Source organism: Mandrillus leucophaeus, unplaced genomic scaffold (assembly GCF_000951045.1).
Source record: "Mandrillus leucophaeus isolate KB7577 unplaced genomic scaffold, Mleu.le_1.0 Scaffold592, whole genome shotgun sequence".
Classification (NCBI taxonomy): Eukaryota; Metazoa; Chordata; class Mammalia; order Primates; family Cercopithecidae; genus Mandrillus; species Mandrillus leucophaeus.
Genome location: NW_012106386.1, coordinates 623,661 through 634,579, shown reverse-complemented (window position 1 = coordinate 634,579; position 10,919 = coordinate 623,661).

The window sequence follows — 10,919 nt, the reverse complement described above, 5'->3', positions numbered from 1 at the left end:
AAAAAGATAATGCGAATATATTTCTTAAAAATAGCAGCATTGTTTTCCTCATCACCAACAGAAAGTACTTGTTAAGTACTTATAATTTCTATTAATTGAAAACATTGATTCTATATTTAATGCACTATGAAAAAAGAATATATGCATGCATAGAAACACACATGCATGCAAACATACATATTTGGTTGCAGAAGAAAACACAAATGTACATAAAATATTATATTCAGTTAATCACCAAGGCAAAGTACTTAGTTAGATAACCTTTTATGAACTTCTAAAATTTCTTGGTTGTTTTGAGCTCTGGGTGTTACTTGATAGACTCTCCATTTCACTCATACAACAAACCTAAAGGGAAGGTCTTTCCTGATTTTTATCTCCTTAAAGAGATACTATATGGCTGTGCTGATCCTGGAATACACTAGACCTAGAATTAAAAACCAATGTAATGCTGATATTTTCAGATGAAAATATTCCATTTCCAACCTACCATGGCCTAGGAAATTCAAGTTCCTCATTGTACAGAGTGTTAAGTCAAATTAATTTCTGGAGATATAAACATTCATTAATGCAAATACTTTTTTTCCAGAAATATCTGACAAATTATATATTTCATTTTAGCCGGGAATATGGGTAATATATTAATTTTCTATTGCTGCTGTAACAAATTACTACAAGATTAGAGGCTTAAAACAACTCAAATTAAATTTCTTTTGGTTCTGAGTGTCAATTCCAACATGGGTTAACTGGGCTAAAACTACATGTCAGTCAGCTGGTGTTTAGAGGCTCTAGTAACTTGATAGTGAACAAATCTTGTAGATTCCCTATTGATCAAGTGATCAAATCATCAATAATGAGACATTTATTTATTATTTTCAAATATAATACTTTGAGAAAGGCACAACATCATTTCTGTGGTATTTTGACCAAAAAAGAATAACTTCAACATAATCATGAGAAAACAGCAAACTAATATTAAGAGGTATTCTATAAAACAGCTAGCAAATGCTCCTCAAATATGTTAAGTTCACAAAAAGCAAAGTCTAAGAAATTGTTACAAGGAGGAGGATATTGAGAAGGCATGACAGCTGAATGCAATGTAGAATCCTGATTGCATCCTGGACCAGAAAAAGCACAGTAGGGAAAAATCTAATGAAATAAAATAACATCTTCAGTTAACTGATAGTATTGTATCAACATTAATTATTGATTCCATTATTTCTAATTATATGAAATGAAAACATTAGGGCAGCCTAGGTGAAGCTGGAAACTCTCTTGCACTATTTTTGCAACTTTTCTGTAAGTTAAAAATTATTTCAAAATAAATTTTGTTATTTACAACTTAAATATCTACTTTAATGCTCTCAAGACACCAAAGCTGCTTCTGTTAACCAGCTTCTCCAGATATATCTCATTTTCTATGGTTATTGCATGGATGTGTTCAATGTCTTTTCAGTGAACCTCACACCACAGTCTTTGCAAGCATACCTTGTTTCATCGTATTTCATTTTACTGTGCTTGGCAAATATTGCGTTTTTCATAAATTGAAGGTTTGTGGCAACTCTACGTAGATGAAGCTTATTGGCACCATCTTTCCAAGAGCATATGCTTACTTTGTGATTCTATGTCATAGTTTGATAATTCTCACACTATTTTTATCTTTTTCACTATTATATTTGTTATGATAACCTGTGATCAGTGATCTTTGATGTTACTATTGTGATTGTTTTGGGATGCCACAAACTGTGCCTACAGTAAACTTTTCTTGGTAAACTTAATCAATAAATGTGTTTGTTCTGACTGCTCCACCTACTGGCTTTTTCCCATCTCTCTTTCTCTTCTGGTCTTACTATTCCCTGAGACACAACCTAAAATTAAACCAATTAATAATCCTACAATGGACTCTAAGTGTTTAAGTGAAAGGAAGAGCCAGACATCTCTCACTAGACCTCTTGAAACAAACAGTCAAGTTGTATATGAAAGGGAAAAGTTCTTGAAGGACATTAAATGCTACCCCAGGTTACACACAAATAATATGAAGTGAAACGGCCTTATTGCTGATAAGAAGAAAGCTTAGGTGGTCTGGATAAAAAATCAAACCAGCTACAACATTCCCTTAAGCTAAAACCTAATTAAGAGAAAGACCCCAACTCTCTTTAGTTACATGAGGGCTAAGAGAAGTGGGAAAGGTGCAGAAGAAAAGTTTGAAGCAAGCAGAAGTCACTTCATGGGGTTTAAGAATCTGTCTCCATAACAGAAAAGTGTAAAATGAAGCAGCAAGTGCTGATATAGAAGCTGCAGCAAGTTATGCAGAAATTTATGCAGAATATTTAACTAAGATAATTGATGAAGGTGACTGCACTTAACAACAGACTTCAATGTAGATAAAACAGCCTTCTATTGAAAGATGATGCCATCTAAAATGTTTATTGCTAAAGGAGAGAAGTCAATGACTGACTTCAAAGTTTCAAAGGACAGGTGGACTATCTTGTTAAAGGGTGACTTTAACTTGAAGTCAATGCTTATTAACCATTCTGAAAATCTTAGGATCCTTAAGAATTATGCTAAACCTTCTCTGCCTCTTCTCTGCAAATGTAACAACATAGCCTGAATGACAGCATATCTGTGTGCAGCCTGGTTACTGAATATTTTAAGCCCGTTGTTGAGGCCTACTGCACAGAAAAATAAAAAAAAAATTCCTTTTGAAATATTGCTGCTCATCGGCAACACAGCTGGTCACCCAAGAGCCCATGCCTGCTTATACCATATTCATTTTGCAGCTCATGGCTCAAGGAGTATTTCCACTTTCAAGTCATATTTCTTTAAAGTATATTTTGTGAGCCAATAGCTGTCACATACTGTGATTCTTATGATGGACATGGTAACCAAACTGAGAATTTTCTGGAAATAATCCACCATTCTAGATGCCATTAAGACCATTTGTGATTCATGGGAGAAGGTTAAAATACCAAAAATAACAGGAATTTGGAAGAAGTTTATTCCAACCTTCATGGATGATTTTGAGTGGTTCAAAAATTCAGTAGAGGAAGTAACTGCAGATGTGGTGGAAATGGTAAGACAGCTAGAATTAGAAATAGAGCTTAAAGATGTGACTGAATTGCTGCAACCTCATGATAAAACTTGAACTGATGAGGAGTTGTGCTTTATGGATAAGCAAAGAAAGTGATCTCTTGAGCTGGATCTGCACTGGCAAAGATGCTGTGAACATTGTTGAAATGCCAACAAAAGATTTAGAATATTACATAAATTTAGTTGATAAAGCAGCTTCAGCGTTTGAGAGGATTGTCTCCAATATTGAAAGAAGTTCTGTGGGTGAAATGCCATCAAATAGTATGACATGTTACAGAGGAATCTTGTGAAAGGAAAGGTCAATTTATGCAGCAAACTTTATCGTTGCTTATTTTAAGAAATTGCCATATCCACCCCAATCTTCAGCAACTAGTCAGCAGTCATCAACACTGAGGAAAGATGCAAAGTGTTTATGACTCACTGCGGGCTCAGATGATCATTAGCATTTTTTAGTAATGAAGTGTTTTTTAAATTAAGGTATATATGTTTCTTTGTTTTAGAAAAATGCTATCACACACTTAGACTATGGTATAGTGTTCAAAGGACTTTGACATGCACTGGGAAACCGAAAAAAATGTGTAATTCACATTCTTGTCATTTGCAGGAAATGTGTGTAAGAATATTAGCATTGAATAGTGAGGAATAACCAGGCACCTCAGATTAAGTGCCTTGAAATTTAAGTCACTTAAGATAAATTAAGTGATATTCACTTTATTGTGGTGGTCTAGAACAGAACCTTCAGTTCCTCTGAGGTGTACCTATACCTACTGCCACTTTGTGACCTAATGACAGGTCAACATGTTGGGAGCTATTTTATTTCTCCTTCATACTTGCTCAACTATTAAATTAACTTGAAAAATGACAAGATGATTACTGTCTTGTAGTCTAAACCAGCAGGTTACCCAAAAATGTGGTTTCATGCTGAGAATAAAACATCACTAAAAATTAGTAATTTTTAATATTACAACTTATAATAAAAATTAATAAATTGGTAAATATAAATACCAGCATTAATTGAAACACCCCACCAGATTAAGAGGTCTATTTAAACATCAGCTATCCTTTGGTTATTCAACTTTTTTTACTTTTTATTTAATTAGTTTATTTTTTATATTTTGTAGGGATGGAGTCTCACTATGCTGCTCAAGGTGGTTACAAACTCGTCGGCTCAATTGATCCCTCTGCCTCGGCTTTCCTAAGTGCTGGCATTACAGTTGTAAGCCACCACACCCAGCCCTCAACTTTGTTTAGTCGTAGCATGGCCTATATCTATTTTGAATATTACTCTTCTAGAATCTACCATGTCTGCGACTCTTGGATATGGTAAAATAAATACTTGTGAATTAATCTCCTATACTCGAAATTTATATGGCATAGTCATAAAACTATTTTGTTTTCTTTGTTTTCCTGTCTATTTTGCTTAGCCTATTAGTTAAAAAAAAAAAACTTGGTTTTCCTTATTTGGTATTCCTAGCAGCTAATAGATATCGTGTATTTTTCTCCTAACTTATTTGTTCTTCCTATTAGAAAAATGAAAAAATAATTAAGCCTTTTTACTAATCATCAAGTTTTTTGATACATAGTTCCTTTTGAAACTACAGCTTTGGTCACTGGGAATATTTATAGGCACGGTTTAGGCATGAAACTTTTTTCTGTTCCTTCTCTTAATAGTAAGGTTGGCTGGCTTTTAGCTTATAGTCAAGCCATATTCTGATTCAAGCTACTGTCAGTTGTAATTTAAACTCATTTAGGACATAACTTTTAAACCACATTTAAGTTGAGAATAGCTAGTTTTAAAATAAAGATGTAAAGTGATTTTCTTCAGCAGTCCTGAAAAATCATTGAAATGTCTTGGGCTTTTAATTCTATCCTATAAAAGGTAGCTAGTAATACTCTCAGTTAGTTACCTTAGTTCTGAGAAGAGCAAATAAATAGTCATTTGCAGGAAATGTGTGTAAGAATATTAGCACTGAATAGTGAGGAATAACCAGGCACCTCAGATTAAGTGCCTTGAAATTTAAGTCACTTAAGATAAATTAATGGTTCTTCTACTATATCTTCTAACATGCCTAAAAATAAGAAGGAAATTTTGGGGGATGAATTTAAATTCAGTGGCTTTTAAACACGTCCTCAGGAAGCAGAACAGGTCTAGGGTATAGTACTCTGCAAAGAGTCTTGAGATTATTCAACCAGTATGTGTAGGTGTCATATTTATTTTAATTTCCACACCATTTTACCTCTGTAAGGGCACTAACTTGCTCTGTAATGTATTTTACTGATGTGGATTCCTCTTTGTAGATTGCGAACTTTTTTTGGAGGGAAATTGTCTTCATTTTAAAAACTAATTTAATGAATAGTAAACCGCTCTAAATACAAGTGCTTAGTAAATATTGGTTAAAATAAAGGAATATAACTTTTTAACACTTTATGTTTTAGAAAAAAAATCATTTGCAAAAATCTAAAAGGAAAGAGTATGTTGTTGGTGTATATCTGGAGAAGACAAGCCAGGAAGAGAAAACAATTTGTGTGAAGACACTGTGAGGAGACTGTGCCAAGTGATATTCTAGGTAGCGCTGTTTAGGGCAGTGGTTCTCAACTGGGAGCAATTTAGCTGCCCCAAGGGGGCATTTAGAAATGCCTGGAGTCATTTTTCCTTGTCATTACCTGGGAGACAGAAACATTGCTGCTGGCATATAGAGTTGGCTCCTTGTATCTGTCAGTTCCACCTATGCAGATTCCACCAACAGTAAAATATATATATATATATATAAAATATATATATATATAAAATATATATATATATAAAACAACAGCTAAAACTAATACAAATAAAATATACAGTGTAAAACTATTACATAGAATTCACATTGTATTAGGTATTATAAGTAATCTAGAGATGATTTAAGGCTTACAGAAAGATGTGCAGAGGTTGTATGCAAATGCCAACCCATTTTATATACGAAATTTGAGCATCTGTCAATTTTGATATCTGTGAGGGTCCTGGAAGCAATACCCTACGGATACAGAGGGACCAGTGTAATGGGTAGAGACCAGGCATGCTGCTAAATATTCTAGAATGCACAAAACAAAGAATGATCTGGTCAAAATGTCAATAGTGACAAGGTTGAGAAACCCTCGTATAGATTAAACCAAGCTGGAGTCAGTATGCTAGCAAGGAATTTCATGATGTCTTCTCCCTTCTCCAAATAATGTAAAATAATTTTTATTATGTACCATCTTCTTTTCTTAAACATTTATTTTTTCACTTATTCCCCTATTCCATACAATTGTATTATAAATAAAAGATCTTTGCTTTTAAAGTTACAGTAGAAGTAGGACCTGGCGTAGGCTTCTGCCAAAGGCTTTCTTTTTTGGCAATCTGAATTTTTCCCTTTCTCTATGCATGATCTTCTGAGATAGTCTACACAGATGTCTTACGTGGCCTTATACCTTAGAAGAATGAAAAGTTCTTCCTTCTGGGAAGGCAAATTTGCTTCTATAACTTTTTCTCCTCTGCTTTTGTGGGCATGAGAGTTTCTCTACGATGAGACTGTAGAACAAAAGTTGATTTAACAAAAGTAAAGATTGACAAGATAAAATGACAACCAAAAACAATGACAAAATTGGAATTCAGGAATAATGTTCACTTTGGCAATGTGGCTAAATATAACTTGGGTTAGGGATCTCTGGGGTTACGAATCTTTTTGTGTGATATGTTATTTTGAATTTATAGAGCATTCTTTTTAACAGATTTAAAAGTTGACTAGGGCGATGGAATTACCTCTGATATAAGAGAGTTGGCAATCATGTAACCCTGAAGGTCATGGAGTAATATGGCAGAAGAAGCAAGTCTGGGGCCTGGGGGTCCTGAGGTACTCTAGTAATTGTGGCTTTTCTCATACTCTCTGGATCTGTGGTGACCCAGAACACAGTCATAATTCCTGAACTGTTTGCAAATGCAAATCTTGAGATCTTCCCAAGCCAGTCACCCGATCAATAATCAGCTCAAGATCATCCCTATACCCTGAGTAGAATTAGTTGTCAATATTTAGGGCACAAAATTCATTTTGGTGAGATGCCCTAGGCCATTGACACTAGTCATATAATAATCTAATGTGTTTGCTGCAATGACACATCATAGCCCTATGTCCTCTGAGTTCTGACTCTAACGTGGTATTTACACTAGTTTTCTCAATAATATGAACAACCTGCCTATGAGCTGAAATGTGAAGTATGATACCCACTATTATATATCTATCCTTACTGCAAGCCCAATTAATGGTTATTAATATGAACAACTTACCTCCTTCTTGCTTTCATTGCCTGAATTTTTATTGTCTGTACTTTTCCTGTAGTGAAGTAGTTTCATAGCTTGGCAAAGTCTCAGAATTTTTTACAAACAGTCTCTAAAAGGCAGCTAGATGCAGCTCTGAGACATCAAGCAAATGACCCAGGACTTGTTATTTTTCTTGTTGGTTTCTGCGTAGCTAAGGCAAAGGTTTTTTCTTGGCCTCCACTCAGCAATATGCAAAAAGCTGAAGCTTTTAAAGTGGGAGAAGAAACAGAAGGAACAGAGGAGGTAAGATTTTGTTTCACAAAGAAATTCCAGCAAGGTACCTATGGATACATTATTAATCAACTTCACCTGTTGATAGTACAGGTTGGTTTATTGATATTCATTATGCTTGTTGGTAAAAATAAAGGGGGAGGGGGAAGGAGATTGAATAACGTCAGTTGTCTTACAATTGTTCTCTGTTTCTACTTTTTGCTTGGAAACTTTAGTACAGTACATGGCTGTTTCAGTAATTGTGGTATGAAAAACATCTGTGGAGGACAGTTTAACATGTTTGTCTCTGCAAAGCCCTGTAGCAAAAAATATGCACATCATCAACTCTCTAATAACTCTTATAGGAGGTCTCTAATGACTGAGCACACATCAGTATAATTTAATACCTTGAAATAGAAAAACAAAAAAAGGAAGAAATTTGACCTGCTGGGAGTTTCTCATTAAATATTCAGAGCTCCAGTGACTGCTGTTTCCTAGTTTAGTCACGAAAGTCTTTGTTAAGCATGTGCTTTGAGTCTTTGACATTCTGTTCTGCCAGTGATACCCAAAAAACCCACACTGCAATCTAATTTCCCATATCTTATCACTTATTTCCAAAATGTGGACAGAGACTCTTGGGGATCAGATCTACTCTTTATTACCAAAAGTCTCAATTATATTAAATTGCCTCTCTAAAGATTTTAGGATCTGGGACAGGACTGGATACATAATTTGCCAGGCACAGTGACAAATGACAATAAGGAATCCTTATTCAGATCTTTCAGACGTTTTGAGATGGCCACAGTAGAGCATTAAACCAAGCATGGAATCCTCCGTGACTGCACAGGTTGCACACCTGCAAAGCATGTCTAGGAAGTTGGCATACCCACGACAGACAACACATATCCAGGAAGGCCACTTGGAAATCGCAAAAGCCATTCTGCACAAGGAAAACCCTGTAAATATAATATTATAGTATTTATAGTTATCAAACTTCTGATGGTATTTCTCTATGCGTGTTCAAAAATGCTTGAGAAGACCAATTTCTACCATTTTTTTGTAATTCTATGAAGGCATACTTAAATTAAATTGTACATATTTAAAGCATAAAACTTGGCAATTATGCACATGCCCCCCACCCCCGCCCACCGTCCACAAATAAGACATCACCACAACACATATTTCTGTCATCCCTAAAGGTTTCTTCATGCTCTTTTGCAGTCCATTCTCTAACCTCTCTCAAACTTGTCTCCAGGTAACAACTAATAGGCTTTCCTCAGTTTGAATTTTCTAAAAGCACAGAATATTTACATTTGCATGGCTTTTTTCACTCAGCATGGCTTTGGCGTTTATTCATATTGCCACATTTATCAAGAGTTCATCTCCTTTTGTTGCTGATCAGCATTCTCTTGGATAAACTGTTTATCCATCACATGTTGATGGACAGTCAGGTTGGTTCCAGTGTTTAGTTGTTGCATGTAAAGCTATTAGAAATACCCATTCTTGTGTGAAGTATGCTTCTTTTTTAATTTTCTTGGGTAAACACCTGGGAGTGGAATGGCTGGGCTATCTAGTAATTATATGTTTAAATTTTGAAAGAAGTCCCTAATTGTATGTCAAATTGATTACTGCATTTTACATTCTTACCAGCACTGTCTGAAGGTTCTAGGTAGTTCTATATACTCAGAAAGACTTGTCTGGTCAGAAAAGATGAACTCATACAATATTTAATTATCTTCTAATATTACCTTGAATTTATTTGGAGAAAATTTTCACTTTTACTTCCAAAATATTATTATGAGCATTTTCAGACATGAAAGTGGAACAATTGTACTGTGAGCCCCCATATATATATGGGTCTAGTCATCACTAAATTTTAAAGGATAAAGGTTTTACACACACACACACACACACACACACACACAACAAAGAATAACATAGATCTCAGGTACAAATTGTCACCCCATAACAATCATTTTCTTCTAGGAATTTTCACTTATATCTGATTTTTTTATTAGATAAATCAAATTAAATCTAGAAAGAAATTTATAAATCATATGGTTCTCAACATCCTCATTTTCTTCATTATACACATAAGGAAACTATGGCCAAATTAAAATGATTCACTCAGGGCGTCAGAAGATTAAGAAGTGAACTAGGTTTTGTGATTTCTAGATCAAATTTCTGTGCACAAATCTACATTTCCTCAAATAATTAACAATGATTTATATTTTAAATGAACATTACACATTCTTACTACTGAATTATAAAATTACTTTGCAGTTTTTTTAGGTGCCTACAATTCTGTACTATATACAAAATCATGTGCTTTTAATATTGGAAAGAACCTTACTATCATATAAATTCTAGTTCAATCCTAGGGTCCATTTGAAATCTGTCTCTAATGTGAGTAAATCAGTACTTTGAAATAATGTTTAATGTAATTCACTTATTTATTATGATTTTATGTATTTGGAGGGAAATATCCAGTTTGTCCTCCTGTTTTTTGCTCTCCTTTCATCTCCTTGTGCCCATTTTGGGGACACAACTTCAGTTACAAACTGCATCAGGGAAATTTTCAGGTGAAGAAACAGGAAGTGGAACTCAGAGAAGTCCAATTTTATTTGTTAATAAGGAGGAGGTTGAAAGCAATGGTTAAAATTGGATTTTTAAACTGTCAGTAGATGTAATTTATTCCATCATGCTGGTTCCCTATTTGCCTTCTCTTTATTGCAGGTAATTGAGAATTAGTCACATTTGTTATTTTTAGCACTCCCTAATTTTGTCTGGAAATGGAAGTGAAACTATAAAAACAGGTAAAGAAAAACTATTTAAAGTCTTTAAAAATATTTTAAAAATCAGAATTTTTGGTTCAGTTAGCAACAAAATACTCAGAGACTTGGAAAAAGATAGTTTCAAATACAAATTAAATTAGTGTTTTTGGAGTTGATTATTCTTATTCATTTAGATAACTAAAACTGGACTGACTCACTGAAAAGAGCTACTTGCCACACATCCTAAATTAAGTGTATTGTTATTAAGAAGAGAGTTGGAGACACTCATTTCATTTATTTATTTTTTTCAATGATTTTCTAATATATTTAAATTATATGTAATTACACAAAATAATACACATCAACATTATTGTACTATTTATATAAAGTTTTCTATTTTTCCATTCTTTTTTTTTTTATTATACTTTAAGTTCTAGGGTACATGTGCATAACATGCAGGTTTGTTACATATGTATACTTGTGCCATGTTTGCGTGCTGCACCCATCAACTC